The 21594-nt window shown below is 43.9% G+C and overlaps 1 long non-coding RNA gene across 1 annotated transcript in view; it reads right to left on the minus strand.

Annotated features, from left to right (window-relative positions):
• Positions 1–3830: 3830 nt before the first annotated feature.
• LOC310888737 overlaps positions 3831–21594 on the minus strand; it is a 66709-nt gene continuing 48945 nt past the window's right edge. Inside the window, exons 2-3 of the long non-coding RNA XR_014576111.1 lie at positions 11858–12018; positions 3831–11023 (exon numbers count right to left, since the gene is read on the minus strand). This is a non-coding gene — a long non-coding RNA (uncharacterized lncRNA). The remainder of the gene's footprint in view (positions 11024–11857; positions 12019–21594) is intronic.

The raw sequence follows: 21594 nt of genomic DNA on the forward strand, positions 1-21594 counted from the left end.
TACACATAGCATATACATGTATGCCTATGTCTGTTGTACTTTATATATGTGCAGATGTATGCACATTATGTATGAGCTGTGTGTATATGTATAAATTTATATAAACCTACGTTACTACAAATTGTAATTAGAGTGCTATTAATAAATATATAAAGTCTGCTGAGTAACCAAAACATTTGTTTTTTCTTTTGATATTTATTTTTCTGTGTTTGTGAAATTCAACTTCTTTAACTGGTGTGCAGCAGAGGAAGTGCTAGAATGCCAAAGAAATAACAACAAGAACTTTTTCCCCAAATTACTGCTTAAAAACATGTCTTCCATTCCTATCTCATATAAATATAGATTTCCATTTTGCCACCAAACTGTGACCTGGTGTGTGGAACTATTGTTCTCCTTTCTTTTTTCTTTTTCTGTTCTTAATGTAATATTTTCGTGCAAACATTTACTGGTCCTGGTTTTGCAGTTTGTTATAGCAAGTCATTGCTTTAAAACTTTGCATCTTGGCTGATTTTGAAATGATGCCTAGGTGTTAGCATTAAAAGTTTTGCTTGTGAATCCTGTGACCAGCTTCTCTTGACATGACATGGGAAGTCTCTTGTATTATAGTGTATTTAATAAAAATGACGTCTTACAATAAACAGTGTAAACCCAAAGAAAGATACAATGGTTACTTTAAAAGACATACAATTTTAATGAAGCGTTGTACGACCTCTTTATTTTTTTATATCTTTGTTTACCTCCATTCCTTTTGGAAAGGGTGAAAATAAGGGATAGTTTAGTATGCTAGAAAGATGACATATTCGCACTCCAAAACCCTGATTAAAAAAAGAGGTCACAATTTCTAGGTGAGGAAAGCAGAGTCCCTTAATAATAGAAAAAAAAAGAAATATCCAATATGAATGTGGTTTGTTAGGCTCTTTTTTATTCTTCCTTTTTTTTTTTTTCTCTAAAATGGAGATCTGTGGTGGTTTTACTCGGGTGGGCAGCCGAGCTCCACCACAGCCACTCTCTCAGTCCTCCTCCTCAAAGGGAAAGGGGGAGAAAATACGATGCAAAGGGCTCAAGGGTTGAGTTAAGGATGGGGAGATTGCGCAAGAATTATCGTGATGGGCAAAACAGACTCGGAGTAGGGAGATAATAAAATTTATTGCCTATTACTAACAAGCTAGAGAAATGAGAAACAAAGGAAAGAAGCCAACAACGCCTTCTCCCCCCATCCACCCTCTTCCACTTCTTCCCCCCAAGTGGTGCAGGTCCACCTGCTCCACTGTGTTCTCCTCCACGGGCTACAGCGTAGAACCCTGATCCACCGTGGTACACCATGGGCTGCAGGGGGGCAACCTGCTTCACCATGGTCTTCACCACAGGCCGCAGGGGAACTTCAGCTCCGGCGCCTGGAGCACCTCCTCCTTCTTCACTGACCTTGGTGTCTGCAAGGCTGTTTCTCACTCCTCTCTCTCTCCCAGCTGCTATTGAGCAGCAGTTTTTTTCCCCTTTCTTAAATATGCTCTCACAGAGGCGCAAACAGCATTGCTTATTGGCCTGGCTCTGAACAGCGGCGGGGCCCTTCTCTAACACGGGGCAGCTTCTGGATTCTTCTTGCAGAAGCTACCCCTATGGCCCCCCGCTACCAAAACCTTGCCACGTAAACCCACTACAGACCTAGGAGTATTGGTCAATAGCCAGTTGAATATGAGCCAGCAGTATGCTCAGGTGGCCAAGAAGGCCAACAGCATCCTGGCTTGTATCAGAAATAGTGTATCCAGCAGGACTAGGGAAGTGATTGTCCCCCTGTACTTGACTCTGGTGAGGTGTGGTGGTTTTACTCAGGTGGGTGGCCGAGCTCCACCACAACCGCTCTCTCACTCCCCCTCCTCAAAGAGGAACGAGGAGAAAATACGATGAAAAGGGCTCAAGGGTTGAGATAAGGACAAGGAGATCGCACAGTAAGTATCGTGGCGGGCAAAACAGACTCAGCGTAGGGAGATAGTAAGATTTATTACCAATTACTAACAAGCTAGAGAAGCGAGAAACAAAGGAAAGAAACCAAAAGCACCTTCCCCCCCCAACCACCCTCTTCCACCTCCTCCCCCCGAGCGGCGCAGGGGAACGGGGGAATGGGGGTTATGGTCACTCTATAGCGCTGCTTCGCCGCCGCTCCTTCTCGGTCACTCTCGTCCCCTGTGCTGTGGGGTCCCTCCCACGGGATGCAGTCCTTCCCGAACTGATCCAGCGTGGGCTTCCCAGAGGCAGCAGCTCTTCAAGAACTGCTCCAGATATGAGTCCGTACCATGGGGTCCATCCCTCAGGAGCAAACTGCTCCAACCTGGATTCCCCCACGGGCAGCAGCTCCTGCCAGGTCACCTGCTCCTGCGTGGTCTCCTCTCCACGGGCTACAGGTCTGGCCCGGAATCTGCTCCGGCAGGGGTCTTCCACAGGCCGCAGCCTCCGTCGGTGCAGGTCCACCTGCTCCACCGTGGTCTCCTCCACGGGCTGCAGCGTGGAACCCTGCTCCACCGTGGTACTCCGTGGGCTGCAGGGGGACAGCCTGCTTCACCATGGTCCTCACCACAGGCCACAGGGGACTTCTGCTCCGTCACCTGGAGCACCTCTCCTCCTCCTTCTTCACTGACCTTGGCGCCTGCAAGGCTGTTCCTCCCTCCTCTCACTCTCCCAGCTGCTGTGTGGCACAGCATTTTTTTCCCCCGTCTTAAATATGCTCTCACAGAGGCGCAAAACAACATCGCTTATTGGCTCAGCTCTGGTCAGCCGTGGGGCCCTAACCAAACATGGGGCAGCTTCTAGATCCTTCTCACAGAAGCCACCCCTATGGCCCCCTGCTACCAATGCCTTGCCACGTAAACCCACTACATGAGGCCACACCTTGAATGCTGTGTTCAGTTTTGGGCCCCTCACTACGAGAAGGACACCAAGGTGCTGGAGCGTGTTCAAAGAAGGACAACGAAACTGGTGAAGGGTCTAGAGAACAAGTCTCATGAGGAGTGGCTGAGGGAGCTGGGGTTGTTTAGCTTGGAGAAAAGAAGGCTCAGGGGACACCTTGTTGTACCTTACAGTTACCTTAAAGGAGCTTGTAGCGAAGTGAGGATTGGGCTCTTCTCCCAGGCACCAAGTGATAAGATGAGGGGAAATGGCCTGAACTTGCACCAGGGGAGGTTTAGGTTGGATATTAGGAAATCCAGTTAGCTCTCCCAGGCTATCTGTCCTTGCTCCCTCTCTCTGTAGGCCTTCTCTTTCTGTTTGAATGTTGACATAGTTTTATTGCTTTAATCATCTTGAGATTTAAACACCAAAATATCTATTTGCCCTGGTTTTATTTTACTGATTAAAGCTTCTCACAAAAGAAGAGCCAATCTGCATTGTTTCTGAAACCGTTTAAATATTCTTTGGAGACATATGCATTCACATCTCCTTTCACTCAGTTATTTTGCTCAGGTAACCAAACTAGCTGGTGCCAGGAACATGTGAAAAGATGCAAATCTAGTTCCTCCTGCCTTTGACATCTCAGCCAGGCATGTTGCTGACCTTGTCTCGGTCATCCTGAATGCTGTCCAGCATTTCCATATTCCTGGCACATCCCCCCTCAACTCTCCACATTTCCACCACTTTTGCTGTGATATATTTTAGGAATCGGCATATACATGCATATACAAACTAATTCCTGGGTCCCCCAGCAAGTGCAGACAAAACAGAAATATAGTCCTTCAGTCTCCTAGCAACAGAGTGGCTCAAAATGAAAGCCAGAGACCTGTTTCCCTGGCAGTATTCTGTATGTAAGATGTGCGTTTTGCTTTTGTTGCACCTGAGTGCTATTTCTAATTTGGCTCTTTTTTTTTTTTTTTTAAGTGAGTTATTTTCAGCAATTAAATTATTTTATTAAGAGCACTGCTGACATCCCCAGTTTCTATAATTAACATTTTAAAAAATCACAGCTGGGAACTGCAAGTCTTTTGGAGACAAAATAGGATGAACATATGGAACTCATATTCCCTGCTCCCCTCTTTTTCCCCATCATCCCCGAACCAGAGTGTTGGGAGGAATGGGTTAAAAACCAAAGATTGACAAGGAGGGTGGGAACAGAATGGCGAGGAGAAAGCCAATTCATCCACCGTGTGTTCCTCTCCATCTTTCTCACTCATTACTGCCAATGAGTTGGCATATGACGATGGTGCACTCTGTACAAACTTCTGCTACATGGGTCATATGCACTTGACTTCATTAATTAATTAATTGCTGAAAATAACTCACTTAAAAAAAAAAAAAAAAGAGCCAAATTAGAAATAGCACTCAGGTGCAACAAAAGCAAAACGCACATCTTACATACAGAATACTGCCAGGGAAACAGGTCTCTGGCTTTCATTTTGAGCCACTCTGTTGCTAGGAGACTGAAGGACTATATTTCTGTTTTGTCTGCACTTGCTGGGGGACCCAGGAATTAGTTTGTATATGCATGTATATGCCGATTCCTAAAATATATCACAGCAAAAGTGGTGGAAATGTGGAGAGTTGAGGGGGGATGTGCCAGGAATATGGAAATGCTGGACAGCATTCAGGATGACCGAGACAAGGTCAGCAACATGCCTGGCTGAGATGTCAAAGGCAGGAGGAACTAGATTTGCATCTTTTCACATGTTCCTGGCACCAGCTAGTTTGGTTACCTGAGCAAAATAACTGAGTGAAAGGAGATGTGAATGCATATGTCTCCAAAGAATATTTAAACGGTTTCAGAAACAATGCAGATTGGCTCTTCTTTTGTGAGAAGCTTTAATCAGTAAAATAAAACCAGGGCAAATAGATATTTTGGTGTTTAAATCTCAAGATGATTAAAGCAATAAAACTATGTCAACATTCAAACAGAAAGAGAAGGCCTACAGAGAGAGGGAGCAAGGACAGATAGCCTGGGAGAGCTAACTGGATTTCCTAATATCCAACCTAAACCTCCCCTGGTGCAAGTTCAGGCCATTTCCCCTCATCTTATCACTTGGTGCCTGGGAGAAGAGCCCAATCCTCACTTCGCTACAAGCTCCTTTAAGGTAACTGTAAGGTACAACAAGGTGTCCCCTGAGCCTTCTTTTCTCCAAGCTAAACAACCCCAGCTCCCTCAGCCACTCCTCATGAGACTTGTTCTCTAGACCCTTCACCAGTTTCGTTGTCCTTCTTTGAACACGCTCCAGCACCTTGGTGTCCTTCTCGTAGTGAGGGGCCCAAAACTGAACACAGCATTCAAGGTGTGGCCTCATGTAGTGGGTTTACGTGGCAAGGCATTGGTAGCAGGGGGCCATAGGGGTGGCTTCTGTGAGAAGGATCTAGAAGCTGCCCCATGTTTGGTTAGGGCCCCACGGCTGACCAGAGCTGAGCCAATAAGCGATGTTGTTTTGCGCCTCTGTGAGAGCATATTTAAGACGGGGGAAAAAAATGCTGTGCCACACAGCAGCTGGGAGAGTGAGAGGAGGGAGGAACAGCCTTGCAGGCGCCAAGGTCAGTGAAGAAGGAGGGGGAGAGGTGCTCCAGGTGACGGAGCAGAAGTCCCCTGTGGCCTGTGGTGAGGACCATGGTGAAGCAGGCTGTCCCCCTGCAGCCCACGGAGTACCACGGTGGAGCAGGGTTCCACGCTGCAGCCCGTGGAGGAGACCACGGTGGAGCAGGTGGACCTGCACCGACGGAGGCTGCGGCCTGTGGAAGACCCCTGCCGGAGCAGATTCCGGGCCAGACCTGTAGCCCGTGGAGAGGAGACCACGCAGGAGCAGGTGACCTGGCAGGAGCTGCTGCCCGTGGGGGAATCCAGGTTGGAGCAGTTTGCTCCTGAGGGATGGACCCCATGGTACGGACTCATATCTGGAGCAGTTCTTGAAGAGCTGCTGCCTCTGGGAAGCCCACGCTGGATCAGTTCGGGAAGGACTGCATCCCGTGGGAGGGACCCCACAGCACAGGGGACGAGAGTGACCGAGAAGGAGCGGCGGCGAAGCAGCGCTATAGAGTGACCATAACCCCCATTCCCCCGTTCCCCTGCGCCGCTCGGGGGGAGGAGGTGGAAGAGGGTGGTTGGGGGGGGAAGGTGCTTTTGGTTTCTTTCCTTTGTTTCTCGCTTCTCTAGCTTGTTAGTAATTGGTAATAAATCTTACTATCTCCCTACGCTGAGTCTGTTTTGCCCGCCACGATACTTACTGTGCGATCTCCTTGTCCTTATCTCAACCCTTGAGCCCTTTTCATCGTATTTTCTCCTCGTTCCTCTTTGAGGAGGGGGAGTGAGAGAGCGGTTGTGGTGGAGCTCGGCCACCCACCTGAGTAAAACCACCACACCTCACCAGAGTCAAGTACAGGGGGACAATCACTTCCCTAGTCCTGCTGGATACACTATTTCTGATACAAGCCAGGATGCTGTTGGCCTTCTTGGCCACCTGAGCATACTGCTGGCTCATATTCAACTGGCTATTGACCAATACTCCTAGGTCTGTAGTGGGTTTACGTGGCAAGGTTTTGGTAGCGGGGGGCCATAGGGGTAGCTTCTGCAAGAAGAATCCAGAAGCTGCCCCGTGTTAGAGAAGGGCCCCGCCGCTGTTCAGAGCCAGGCCAATAAGCAATGCTGTTTGCGCCTCTGTGAGAGCATATTTAAGAAAGGGGAAAAAAACTGCTGCTCAATAGCAGCTGGGAGAGAGAGAGGAGTGAGAAACAGCCTTGCAGACACCAAGGTCAGTGAAGAAGGAGGAGGTGCTCCAGGCGCCGGAGCTGAAGTTCCCCTGCGGCCTGTGGTGAAGACCATGGTGAAGCAGGTTGCCCCCCTGCAGCCCATGGTGTACCACGGTGGATCAGGGTTCTACGCTGTAGCCCGTGGAGGAGAACACAGTGGAGCAGGTGGACCTGCACCACTTGGGGGGAAGAAGTGGAAGAGGGTGGATGGGGGGAGAAGGCGTTGTTGGCTTCTTTCCTTTGTTTCTCATTTCTCTAGCTTGTTAGTAATAGGCAATAAATTTTATTATCTCCCTACTCCGAGTCTGTTTTGCCCATCACGATAATTCTTGCGCAATCTCCCCATCCTTAACTCAACCCTTGAGCCCTTTGCATCGTATTTTCTCCCCCTTTCCCTTTGAGGAGGAGGACTGAGAGAGTGGCTGTGGTGGAGCTCGGCTGCCCACCCGAGTAAAACCACCACAGATCTCCATTTTAGAGAAAAAAAAAAAAAAGGAAGAATAAAAAAGAGCCTAACAAACCACATTCATATTGGATATTTCTTTTTTTTTCTATTATTAAGGGACTCTGCTTTCCTCACCTAGAAATTGTGACCTCTTTTTTTAATCAGGGTTTTGGAGTGCGAATATGTCATCTTTCTAAGCATACTAAACTATCCCTTATTTTCACCCTTTCCAAAAGGAATGGAGGTAAACAAAGATATAAAAAAATAAAGAGGTCGTACAACGCTTCATTAAAATTGTATGTCTTTTAAAGTAACCATTGTATCTTTCTTTGGGTTTACACTGTTTATTGTAAGACGTCATTTTTATTAAATACACTATAATACAAGAGACTTCCCATGTCATGTCAAGAGAAGCTGGTCACAGGATTCACAAGCAAAACTTTTAATGCTAACACCTAGGCATCATTTCAAAATCAGCCAAGATGCAAAGTTTTAAAGCAATGACTTGCTATAACAAACTGCAAAACCAGGACCAGTAAATGTTTGCACGAAAATATTACATTAAGAACAGAAAAAGAAAAAAGAAAGGAGAACAATAGTTCCACACACCAGGTCACAGTTTGGTGGCAAAATGGAAATCTATATTTATATGAGATAGGAATGGAAGACATGTTTTTAAGCAGTAATTTGGGGAAAAAGTTCTTGTTGTTATTTCTTTGGCATTCTAGCACTTCCTCTGCTGCACACCAGTTAAAGAAGTTGAATTTCACAAACACAGAAAAATAAATATCAAAAGAAAAAACAAATGTTTTGGTTACTCAGCAGACTTTATATATTTATTAATAGCACTCTAATTACAATTTGTAGTAACGTAGGTTTATATAAATTTATACATATACACACAGCTCATACATAATGTGCATACATCTGCACATATATAAAGTACAACAGACATAGGCATACATGTATATGCTATGTGTATATATATCTATACACACACCATATGTAACCACTATATAATATATATTTATGATCACCTCATAGCATAGTCTAGAAAGATTTTTTTTAAATGAGCCTGATTGTCATATTTACTCAGTATACATGATTTAACTGACAGTGCAAGTATGATGAATATGCACTTTGCTGTGATTGGAGCATATTTCTTCCCCTTCTCTGTTCATTCTACAACACTTACCCACCTTTTTATTCAGTACTTGCAACAAAACCCACATGCTTACTTTCAGGCTGGAACCTGCTTAGAAACAGAAGCATTTCAGTTGCTTCTTTATTAAGTTCATAAGAAACTAATACAGAATACACCAGGCAGAAGCTTAACTCCTCCCCTTCCACCACCTGAAACCCTCTCCCACTGCACAGTATCAGCACACTGACACCATCTTTCTCCACCACTATGACAAAAATGTTTTTCAAATTCCTTTAAAACATACAAATCAGATTCTCAAGAGAATGGATTTCAATGGATGTAAATCTTTATATAGCTTTATATGTGAATTTCCAAGACAGTCTAGATAAAATCTTAAGGCCTGTTTTGTGGGAATCTTCCTCAGACTTTTTGTGTGTTTCCAGTTCAGTGCTAGTTAAGAAATAACATTTAGTTTATTAAAGAAAAACTGAGTATGTCTTTATAGTTATAGTATCATGTATATTTGTAATACTGCCTTTTCAATGACATTGAGAAGGGTAAAAATCCACCACTGTCCAGTGAAATGTTTTCTTTTAAAAATGTTCAAAATCTTTATGAGCTAGCTCTAAAAGCGTCTGTAGAAAAGAAAAAAAAAACACAAACAAACTAAAGTATCTAAATAAATAATATATGCAAGTACATTATATATTAAGACTACTATGGGAACATTTGCAAAAACAAAATGATTAATTTATTAAATAAAATACTCCCAACACAAAGATTATGGGCCATTTAGATCTGGATCATGTCAATAAGAAAAAAGAAAAAAGAGAATAAGAAAAGAAAGACTGTTTTTTTTGCAACAATGTCCCCTCACAGAGGGAGGCAAAAGTCTTGGGACCTAGATAAAGTAGGTTTCCATTTGTAAGAATTCATATTAAAAATAATCCTACCTCTGAATTTGAAAACTTCAACTTCCAGTTTGAAAAAATAACAGATATGCCCATGCATTTGTAACCAACACAGTGGCCATGCAAATACTGTACATGTACAATGCCCATCCAATCCAAAAGAATTTTTAAAAGAGTGGATGTTGGGAGTGACAGCACTAGTACCAATATAAACATGATACTGAACTAAGGGTCTTTGCACTCCAAATAGGAAGCCATAACCTCAGAATCATATTTGTTTTCTCCAGGGATCTCACTCCATCCGCCAACATGGCTCAAACATAGCCAGTGATCTCTGTGCTTTAGATTATTCATGTAATATCAATCTATTCTATCTGTAGCACTGTATATATATCCTCCATTAGCCCCTTCCAATTAATTATAAATTATGCTATTATGAGTTAGCTATGCCTACAAGGCTGTACTACAAGATGAGAGATTAATTTCTGCACAAAGGCTATTAATCAACACAGACCACGTACAGTTTTGCTTGCACAATTGAAAAAAAAAGTATTGAGGAAGGAAGGAATATGCTTCTGGACAAGCACAATATAAGATACGCCTACTCCAACATCTGTAGTTTATTCTATCTTATCATTAGTTTAAACATTTAATCCTGAAATTAATCTTGCACATCAATAAGTTTAGCTTCAGCCTTTATTACCAAAAACTAGCTGTAGAATATTTTTTTACTAGTAGCATGGCAATATCCTACCAGAAGATAAAATAGGGGTATGTGTTTTGTTCATCATTTTGTAACGTAATTCTGTGTAGTACCAGGGATATCTTTTTCCCTTATAATAAACTTGTATCTGGCAATGAAAAATGCTGGCCGTGCACCTCCTTGAATAATCCTTTCACTCCTCAGAAAGGTTCTCCAAGGAAAGTACTAAAGTTCCTCTTGCCTTTCATGTAATTGTTTCAGTTTTTTGTTGTTGTTGTTGGTGGTGGTGGTGGTTTTTTTGTTTGTTTGTTTGTTTTTTAGTGGGGTTAGATGCCATCTGATCCCATAGTTCCTCCAGATGGTGGAAAACACAGTTCTGTTTTCATTCTATCTGTCTTTGACTCTGCAAGAAATATGCTTCATGTAGAGAACACTAGCCTTTTTCCACCCACATGCTGAAGCAAAAAAAATAAAAAATTGAGGTGAATACAAAGAGACTCCCAGTATCCGTACAGCAGAAATCACAAAGTTTGAGTCAAATATATTTCTCCCTTTTTTCATCCACATCAAAGGTATGAATACAACAAGGCATTGTTAGTTGTGGTGGATTAACTGGAGAGTCTGCTGATATAACAAAGCAGGTTTTTAAGACCTTTTTCTATGCAGAGATACAATAATGCAGAAGCCAAATTGATTGGAAAGAAAGGAGAGAGGAAAAATTGAGAAACTGAGAGCGAAGATACATTTCAGTATTGTCTAAAAAGTCAATACTGTGTCTGCAGATGGAGAAGTGCTCACTGCTTACCCTTTGAAAGCTTCTCCACATCTTTGTCATTAATACTGTCAAAGTTATGAACACATTTTAATGGAGTTCAGTGGCAGCGAACACATTAATTCACATAGACCATAAGAAGAAACACTAGGATGATTTAGCCTAAAATATCCAGGTAGACTGGAGAAGTCCTGGCCAAGTTCTGGAGGAGGGAATGGATTTCTCTGATGTTGAGCCTAATGTGAGGCTCCCTTTGCCAACAGCCCAGCATCAACTCATATATTTCCTTGGAGCACGTGCGAGGTCGCTGCAGGACTCGACCCTGAGTGATGCACTCAATCACCTATGAAAAATCACAAAGAAAGGATAATTGCAGCCATGCCAATTACATGGGTCTCACCCCATCTGCAAATAGCCACAGCAGCCTCGCTGGCAGCAGTCACCTGGCCACCTCTGTAGAACTGCCTTTCTAGGTAGATGCATGGGCAGTGGGATGTGATCTGGAAAAATTGCCATAATGTAAGATGTCAAGGAGCAATACCTTCACTGATGTTGTATGTTGACCCTTGTTACTCCTTCCATTCATAGGGGAACGGTGGTAGGGAAGTCATTCCATACCTCCCCTACCTGTCTATCAAGCTCACCTCTTCTCAGAAGCAAGCTCTTTCAATTGTCTCAGAGCACCCTTCCCTCCCTCCTTACACTTTATGAGTATGAACATGGCTAATCTCTGGAAAGGGATTATTTTCAGTTTCCTGGGTTTGAAGAGATCTCCTGATTCCTTCAATCTATTCAAGGATGATTTAGAATAATCAATTAATGACAATGACATTTCCTAATATGTAACTGAAATCACCCAATGCCAGTTTGGGAGACAGGTAAGCTCCTTTTCATTTCCTCATGATCTTTCTCAACATCCAGAGCGGACTATCCTATACAAAGGCAGAAGCTACATCCCAGCTTGGTATAGTCCTAATTGGATAAATTCCATCCACCTTGGATAGAAAAGAATGAAAAAGAATTTCAACCACAAAATTTTCAACAGTACCATAAATACTTAATATCAGGGTTATTGCTTTTACTAAATATGTTTGCTGCTGTCCTTTCCCCAAAGAAGCCATGCCATCAGTTGAAATGCCCCCCTCCCTTATGCAATTTGAAAAAATATTACACACACCTCATTGTTTGAGAGCTGATACCACGGCTGTTTGCCATAGGTAAAGATTTCCTATAATACGACCCCTAGGCTCCACGCATCGCTTTCTGTGGTGAACTTCCTGTACATGATACTCTCTGGAGGCATCCAACGAATGGGCAGCATTGTGTGACCCCCCCAACCTGAAGAAAAAAAAAAAAAAAAGAAAAAAAAAAAAAGAAAAAAAAAAAAGAAAAAAAAAAAAGAGAGAGTCAGAAAAAATTCCTCCAGAGCTCCAGGAACAGTACTCAGATGCTAAACCAGGTGAATCCACAATTTCTTTTTGCCCCCATCTGCTGCCATTCACTTAAAAGAGCTCATAAGAACTAGGGAGCCATGATCCAAACTCCTCTCTCCCAAATGACAATCACTACCATGATATATTTCTCAATAGAATCTCCAAAGAAATTGTTTCTGAGGTATAAGCTCATCTTTGACATTTATTTGGCATCCCCTACCCAAGTAACTGAATGCTCTATAAAATTAATAATTAACTAAACCTATCAACCCATTTTAAATTAGACCAGTTTTACTTTTCATTTTAAAACTGAGGAACCTGTAAAAGATTCATGCAATGAAAATCACAGTGATGTTTCTCCTAAACAGTGATATCAGCTGAGATCCATGAAGACACAGCAACTGCAGGACACAGTTGGATCAGTATCTATATGGTTTAAACTCTTAATTTTGAATGCAGCTTTCCAAATTTTCAGTCCTTTGAATATATACGTGATAATAAATAACTTGCAATACGTGGACTCCTGTCTCCAGTCATCACATGTTGAATTCCCTGGGAACCTTTTCCTGAACGAACGCCTTTCTGAAGGTCTCTAACACGTTTTTTGTTTTCCCCAAAATGTTATACTTTCTTAAAATTGGGTTACTTAACCTGAATGTAAATAAATAAATAAATAAACCCTTGCTTTTCTTTCTAGTTTCTAAACAACTTACTGTTCCTAATACATCACATTCTGACTGGATCACATCAATGAATAAATCCACTCAAGTGCTTTTAAAATAGTCTAACCAGCTGAGCTACTGCGATATAGATATATAAATATTCTGAATTACTTTTGCATTGAGGCAGCTGTAAATATTTCCCAAGGAAGGGGGAAAAAAAAAAGTAAACTTCTTCAAGGACATATAAATTTTGGTTAATTCCCATTTTCCTGTCTAAAATTATATTTAGTTATGAAACCACGCTTGTACTTTCAAGATTCTGTCAATTCAAAATATCATTTTTCTTTGTGGGACTTTACATATCTTGTTATAAATAATACCCTCCTTGTTCTAATGTTGAAATAGGAAATGGAAGGAAAACCCAATAGAGGTTCAGTCAGCGTTCACATTATTTCTAAATCACTCAACACATCCATTTCCAACTATCTGTCAGTAATTCAGTGTTAGCACAGCATACCAAAAATGCAGCTACTGCTGTTAGAGCTCAGTCTTGTTCTGTACATTGCCAAAAGTCAACTCTTGTTACCAATTGCATAAAAATAGAAAGTGATGCTAAGATGCTCATAGATGTCGTCTATTACTAGCCATTTCTTCTCCTCTCCCTACCTGAGATGTTGTGTTAACGAACAAGGAGTGCTTTTGTCAGAGACATTGACTGAAAGGCATGACTCAGTTCAATTCCTGGCTACCTTGTGGATTTGCTTCTGACTTAATATAGGTTACTGTGCAAAGGTTGCTTTGCCATTCAAAAGAGGATTCAATCCCTGCAGCTTTCAGCCTAACTTAAAAATATTCACATAAACACACTGCTGATGAAGGATGGATGCATGTTTTTAAGTGCTTTGCTCAATTAGACCATCCATTTGTGTTAATTTACCTCTCTAGCAAGAAGAATTGCTGTAAGGCTCTGCACATCATTTTTTTAAATGATCTTTGACTGAGAAGTCACTCAGTGATATGAAGAGTTTGAAGTAACATATGAATATGTTGAGATGCAAAGAAAGCTTCAGTTTCCCACCTTATCATAAACTAAACTGACACGGCAACCTGTTGTGGTTTAACCTGGCAGGCAGCTAATCACCACACAGCCCTTCGCTCACACTGCCCAAGTGAGACAGAGGAGAGAACTGGAAAGGTAAAAGTGAGAAAACTCATGGGTTGAGATAAAGGCAGTTTGCTAGGTAAAGCAAAAGCCGCATGCACAAGCAAAGCAAAACAAGGAATTCATTCACTGCTTCCCATCGACAGGCCACTTCCAGGAAAGCAAGACAGAGAAATGAGAAAAGTAAAAGAGTAAGAACTCACGGGTTGGAATAAGGACAGTTTAATAAGAAAAAACAAACAAGCAAACAAACCAAAGAAAATAAAAGAATTAAAAAAAAAAAAAGTGATGCACAATGCAATTGCTCACCACCAGCTGATTGGTGCCCAGCCAGTCCCTGAGCAACGGCAACAACCCCCTGGCCAACTCTCCCATTTTATTGTTGAACATGACATCTTATAGAAGAAACATCCCTTTGGTCAGTTTGGGTCAGCTGCCCTGGTTGTGTCCCCTCCCATCTTCTTCTGCACCCCCCAGCCTCCTTGTTGGGCAGGGCAGTATGAGAAGCAGAAAAGTCCTTGACTTAGTGTAAGCACTGCTCAGCAACAACTAAAGCATCAGCGTGGTATCGACATTATTCTCATCCTAAATCCAAAACATAGCACCATACACTTTTATTCCTGTCTCAAGTATAATTTCATTAGAAAGTAAGAAAAGATATTCCCTTAAAAACATGCAGCAACATATCACAGAATCACAGAATCGTCTAGGTTGGAAGAGACCTCCAAGATCATCTAGTCCAACCTCTGCCCTAACACTAACAAGTCCTCCACTAAACCATATCACTAAGGGCTACATCTAAACGTCTTTTAAAGACCTCCAGGGATGGCGACTCAACCACCTCCCTGGGCAGCCCATTCCAATGCCTAACAACCCTTTCAGTAAAGAAGTTCTTCCTAACATTCAACCTAAACCTCCCCTGGCGCAACTTTAGCCCATTCCCCCTCGTCCTGTCACCAGGCACGTGGGAGAATAGACCAACCCCCACCTCTCTACAGCCTCCTTTAAGGTACCTATAGAGAGCGATGAGGTTGCCCCTGAGCCTCCTCTTCTCCAGGCTGAACAACCCCAGCTCCCTCAGCCGCTCCTCAGAAGACTTGTTCTCCAGACCCCTCACCAGCTTCGTCGCCCTTCTCTGGACTCTCTCGAGCACCTCCATGTCCTTCCTGTAGCGAGGGGCCCAAAACTGAACACAGTACTCGAGGTGCGGCCTCACCAGAGCTGAGTACAAAGGGACAATCACCTCCCTAGACCTGCTGGCCACACTGCTTCTTATGCAAGCCAGGATGCTGTTGGCCTTCTTGGCCACCTGAGCACACTGCTGGCTCATATTCAGCCGACTATCAACCAGTACTCCCAGGTCCTTCTCTGCCAGGCAGCTTTCCAGCCACTCATCTCCCAGCCCGTAGCGCTGCTTGGGGTTGTTACGCCCCAGGTGCAGGACCCGGCACTTGGCCTTGTTGAACTTCATGCAGTTGACCTCAGCCCATCGGTCCAGCCTATCCAGATCCTCCTGCAGAGCCTTCCTTCCCTCGAGCAGATCGACACACGCACCTAACTTGGTGTCATCTGCAAACTTACTGAGGGTGCACTCGATCCCCTCATCCAGATCATCGATAAAGATGTTAAAGAGGACCGGCCCCAGCACTGAGCCCTGGGGGACTCCACTAGTGACCGGCCTCCAGCTGCATTTGGCTCCATTCACCACAACTCTTTGGGCCCGGCCATCCAGCCAGTTTCTAACCCAACAAAGTGTACGCCAGTCCAAGCCACGAGCAGCCAGTTTCTCGAGGAGAATGTTGTGGGAAACGGTGTCAAAAGCCTTACTGAAGTCAAGGTAGACCACATCCACAGCCTTCCCCTCATCCACCAAGCGCGTCACTTGGTCATAGAAGGAGATCAGGAGAGCAGGACCTACCTTTCATAAACCCATGCTGACTGGGCCTGATCGCCTGGTTGCCCTGCAAGTGCCGCGTGATGACACTCAAGATAATCTGCTCCATGAGCTTCCCTGGCACTGACGTCAAACTAACAGGCCTATAGTTCCCCGGGTCTACCCTCCGGCCCTTCTTGTAGATGGGCGTCACGTTTGCTAGCCGCCAGTCGACTGGAACCTCCCCTGATAGCCAGGACTGCCGATAAATGATGGAAAGCGGCTTGGCCAGCTCCTCCGCCAGTTCTCTCAGTACCCTCGGGTGGATCCCATCCGGCCCCATCGACTTGCGTACATCCAAGCTCCGTAGCAGGTCGCCAACCATTTCCTCATGGATAGCGAGGGCCACATCCTGCTCCCCATCCCCTTCCACCAGCTCAGGGTACCAATTATCCAGAGAACAACCGGTCTTGCCGCTAAAGACTGAGGCAAAGAAAGCATTGAGCACCTCAGCCTTTTCCTCATCTTTTGTGACTAAGTTTCCCCCCGCATCCAGTAAAGGATGGAGATTCTCCTTAGTCCTCCTTTTGGTGTTGATGTATTTGTAAAAACGTTTTTTATCTTTAACGGCAGTAGCCAGATTGAGCTCCAGATGAGCTTTGGCCTTTCTAATTTTGTCCCTGCACAGCCTCGCAACATCCTTATAGTCCTCCTGAGTAGCCCGCCCTCTTTTCCAAGAGGAAAAGGCTGCAACATGCAGCCACATATGCTCAGCCAAAGGGAAAGTGCCGTTAAAAGACGTTAAGTGATGAAGTCTCATTAAATATTAAAATGACTCTTTTAAATGACTTATCATATAGACTCCACAATTGTTTTTTTTCAGCAATTTCTTTGAACCATTCCTTAAAAATTAAGGAAAGATATAAAAAAGTCTCTCTTTTTTATTTGTCACAAGAAAGATTAATAAAAATAAAACCAAACAAATAAATAAATAAAACCCAAACCTCACTCTCTCGGTCTTCTTTTCCAAGGGTTCCTTGATACAGAATCACAATGTGCTGTGTTTTCTGTGTCATTCATTCATTTTTGGTATGCATTAAGCATAGCATAGCCAGCCAGTCAAAAGAGGTGAGTCTCCTGCTATATTTAGCATTGGTGCAGCCTCACCTTGAATATTGTGTGCACTCCTGGGCTCCACAATATAAAAAGGATGTTAAGATACTTGAAAGCATCCAGAGGAGGGCAACAAAGCTGGTAAAAGGGCTAGAAGGCATGTCCTATGAGGAGAGGCTGAGGACGCTTGGGTTGTCTAGTCTGGAGAAAAGAAGGCTAAGAGGTGACCTCATTGCTCTCTACAACTTCCTGAGGAGAGCAAGCAGAGAGGGAGGTGCCAGTCTCTTCTCCCTGGTAGCCAATGATAGAATGCAAGGGAATGGCACAAAGTTGCATCAGGGGAAGTTCAGACTGGACATCAGGAAAAATTTCTTTACCATGAGGGTGGTCAAACACTGGCATAGGTTTCCTAGTGAGGTGGTTGATGCCCCATGCCTGTCAGTGTTCAAGAGGCTTTTGGATAATGCCTTCGGTAATATGTTTTAACTTTGGGTTAGCCCTGAAGAGGTCAGGCATCTGGACTAGATGATCTTTTAAGGTCTTTTCCAATTGTACTATTCTATTCATACAGTAAAATAAATACCCCTAAGAAAGATGTTGATAAGATGATGATAAATGATCACCAAATTATGGATGTTGCAATGAACAGAACTGGAACGTCACAGATATAGTTGTATCTACTTGCTACTGTAATCATAGCAAGATTAACTTGTCACCACTGACACCCAGAACTAGATTTACAGGTAAGCACAAACCACAGGGCTGTTTGGTGTTCTCCAAAGAGCTGCAAAATCCAACACTGCCTTGGCTGGGTTGTGGCCATTTCTGTTCCTGAAAGCAGAAGACTTTACTGGGCAGAGTACTGGGCTGGGACTGAGAAGTCCCAACTCTATCATTTCTCTATAATCTTAGACACGTTACTTCCAATATCTCAGAGTTTTGTGAAGATAATATTTAGCCCCTTTGCAAAAACACTGATAAAAGGTATTAGCTGTTATAATAAGGGGTTCTCCTCTTCCCACATGGCACTGCGATGAAGACAGAAAACCTGTGAAACACCTGTGGCAGGCTGATCATCTTCCATCCTTCCTGGTTCAAGAGTACCTTGAACTTCAGCTCAGATTTCAGTTCAGCCACATCAAAAACACGGGTTAGGGCCTGGCCAAAGGCATTTTTTCTAAATACACATTTCTTTTTCTATTAACAATCAGTGGTTACTGTGAGAAACTAAGTTGTGTTTTTGCAGTAGAGAATTACTTTTCTGTATTCCAAGGTAGTTGTGTAGTCATAATAAGGAGAAATGCTAAGTAGATAAGTGGACAGTAGAAGGCCTCACTGTTCCAGAATAAGGTGGAAGCTTGAGAAAAACAGGATGAGCACTGTGGGAACAGTAAAACAAAGATCACAGGTTCTCAAAACATAAGAAAGGGGAAAAAAAAAGGAAAAGGGAGAAATTAAAGGGTTGGGAAAAAAAGAAAAATTGTACATATATGGTATAGAGGAGCGTCGAGTAGCTTGTGAACCTGTAGTACTCAGCGAATGAGGAAACAGGGGAGGTGATCAGGTGTCAGGTAATAGGGAATATAAGGTTATGCTTTGTTTACTAAAATGCGCTCCTGATTGACAGGGCATCCGCCATTGCAATCACAAATAAAATAGCTTCACAGAAGATCCTGTCTGAAGAAAACTATTTGAGATTTTTCTCACAGTTACCTAGTCAACAATTACTCCATCCAGAAAAGCACTAAAGGCAGTGTTAGGTACATGTTTAAAATGAAGCACGTGCGTCAGTGCTTTCATAAACCAAAACCTAGGACTTGACATCACAGTTCTCAGTATGTCTGAAACGAATCTCCAGTCAGTTGTGAGCTTCCTTTGGTGTTTATTGAACTGGTGAGTCCAAGGACCCACAGCTGTGACATAATAGTAGTGAATAGAGCTAGAGTGCATTTTTGTTGCTGTTTCCAACCTCGTAGCAAGGTTAAGGGGAGTTTCCCAAGAAGGATAAATGAAAGAAAGCACAAGTACACTGATCAAACTTGAAAGGTGCTAAGTGCTTCAGAGGGATGCTTTCTGCTCATGCTTTATTAAGAAATGCAAGTATTACACAACTCTCAGCTATCAGCATCCTGCAAGATGAAGTCCCTATTGCATACATTGTAGTGCTGCTTGATACACACCGTTTTACAACGGCCATGTGCTAAGCAGACTATTGCAGGTAAAGACCTTTAATAGTCAATCTAGCTAAAGTTATGACAGGTTTAAAAGGATTGCAGCTTTAAATTACTAAGCTATCACTTTAAAATCTGTATTGTAGTTGTAGCAATGCTGCAAAAATGATAATTTTATGTATACAAATTATGGTATAGTTTCTTGATGCTTACTTGAAGGCAGTTGTGTTATGATGGTTCATTTCCACAAACCTTGGTCCTCAGGGGGGAATAGAACCACCTTGAAATCTGTTGGAGGGACAACACAGCGGGGTACAGGCAATCCAGGAGGTTCCTGGAATGCATTGATAACATCCTTCTCCAAGTGATAGAGGAGCCAATGAGGAGAAGTGCTATGCTGGACCTTGTTTTCACCAAGAAGGAAAGGCTGGTAGGAAACGTGAAGCTCAAGGGCAGCCTTGGCTGCAGTGACCATGATCTTTAGGGCAAAGAGGAGAGCACACAGCAAGCTCACTACCCTGACCCTCAGGAAGGCATACTTCGCCCTCTTCAGGGATCTGCTTGGTAGAATACCATGGGATAAAGTCCAGGAGGGAAGAGGGGCCCAAGAAAGCTGGTTAATATTCAAGGATCACCTCCTCCAAGCTCAGGAGCGATGCATCCCAGCAAAGAGGAAGTCAGGCAAAAATCCCAGGAGGCCTGCATGGATGAACAAGGAGCTCTTGGCCAAAATCAAACGCAAAAAGGAAGCCTACAGAGGGTGGAAGCAAGAACAGGTAGCCTGGGAGAAATACATAGAAATTGTCCAAGCAGCCAGGGATCAGGTTAGGAAAGCTAAAGCCCTTTTTGAATTAAATCTGTCCAGGGACATCAAGGGCAACAAGAAAAGCTTCTATAGGTACATCGGTGATAAAAGGAAGACTAGGAAAAAAGTGGGCCCTCTCTGGAAGGAAACAGGAGACCTGGTCACCCTGGATACGGAGAAGGCTGAGGTACTCAATGACTTTTTTGCCTCAGTCTTAGCTAATAAGCCACACCGCCCAAGTTGAAGAAGCTCACCGGCTTCACTCACCAGCTCTGTCAGGAAGTTATCTTCCACACACTCTAGAAACCTCCTAGACTGTTTCCTCTCCGCTGTGTTGTATTTCCAGCAGACATCTGGGAAGCTGAAGTCCCCCATGAGAACAAGGGCTAGTGATTGCAAGACTTGTCCCAGCTGCTTGTAAAATATTTCGTCTGCCCCTTTGGCCTGGTTAGGTGGTCTATAACTGATGCCCACCAGGACATCTGCTTCATTGTCCTTCCCCCTGATTCCTACCCATAAACACTCAACCCTGTCATCGCTATTATTAATCTCAAGACAATCCAAACACTCGGTAACATATAGGGCTACCCCACCACCTCTCCTTCTTAGCCTATCCCTTCTGAAGAGTGTGTAGCCATCCATTGCAGCGCTCCAGTCATGCAAGCCGTCCCACTGATTTCGGTGATAGCAACTGTCATAGCTTTCCTGCTGCACAATGGCTTCCAGCTCCTCCTGTTTGTTGCTCATACTGCGTGCACTGTAGATGCACTTCAGCTGGGCCAGCGATCCTGTCACACTTCAGCTGGGCCAGCGATCCTGTCACCTTTTTGGGGGGAGAAGCCCTAATTCCTACATGACAATTCCTGGGCACTTTTGTGATTTCTGACCCATCAATGTCCCTTCTGCCTTTGCTGCTGCATAGTTCTCCATCCCCTACCTCAATCGGGATGGTAGACCGATGGACCTTGCGAGCACACCGTCCCTTAACCATTGCCATACCACTGCCAGGCTTGTCTCTGTCAAGCCTGTTTTTGTTGTTGTTGTTGCTGTTGTTTTTTCCCTTTCCCCCTTCAAAACTAGTTTAAAGTCCTATCGATGGGCCCTGATAAATCCTGAGCAAAGATCTTTTCCCCCCTTAGAGACAAGTGAACCTCATTCGTTGCCAGCAGGCCTGGTGTCTTGTAAAATGGCCCATGATCAAAAACCCAAAGTTCTGCTGGTGACACCAGGCTCTGAAGTCTCTTCTGATTGCCCTCAGACTTCTTGGAGCTTCAACACTGCCTACCTGAAAAAACAATAACAGGTAATAATCCAAGGGTCAAACTAGGGCAGGAAGCTTTCTCTTCATGTCCCTAACTCAGGCCCCAGGAAGGCAGCAGACCTCCCTATGAAGTGGGTCCAGTCTGCATATTGGGCCTTCTGTTCCCTTCAGAAGGGAGTCTCCCACGACAACAACCTGTCTTTTTTTCTTGGTGGGAGCTGTTTTAATGCAGGGCACAGGTCGACGTGATCTCAGTGACACCTCCAAGCCAGATGTACCGTGCTCCTCAATATTTTTCAGATCAACCTGCAAAACTTCATACCTATTGCGCACAGGCACCTGGGAAGGTGGGGAATTCCTTAAGGGACGCGCCTGCCGCGCTGGGCAGGGACTTGTTGCCACTGCCCCTTATCCCCTAGGTCAGTGCTTTCAGC

This window comes from Anser anser (genome assembly GCF_964211835.1).
Source record: "Anser anser genome assembly, chromosome: W".
Classification (NCBI taxonomy): domain Eukaryota; kingdom Metazoa; phylum Chordata; class Aves; order Anseriformes; family Anatidae; genus Anser; species Anser anser.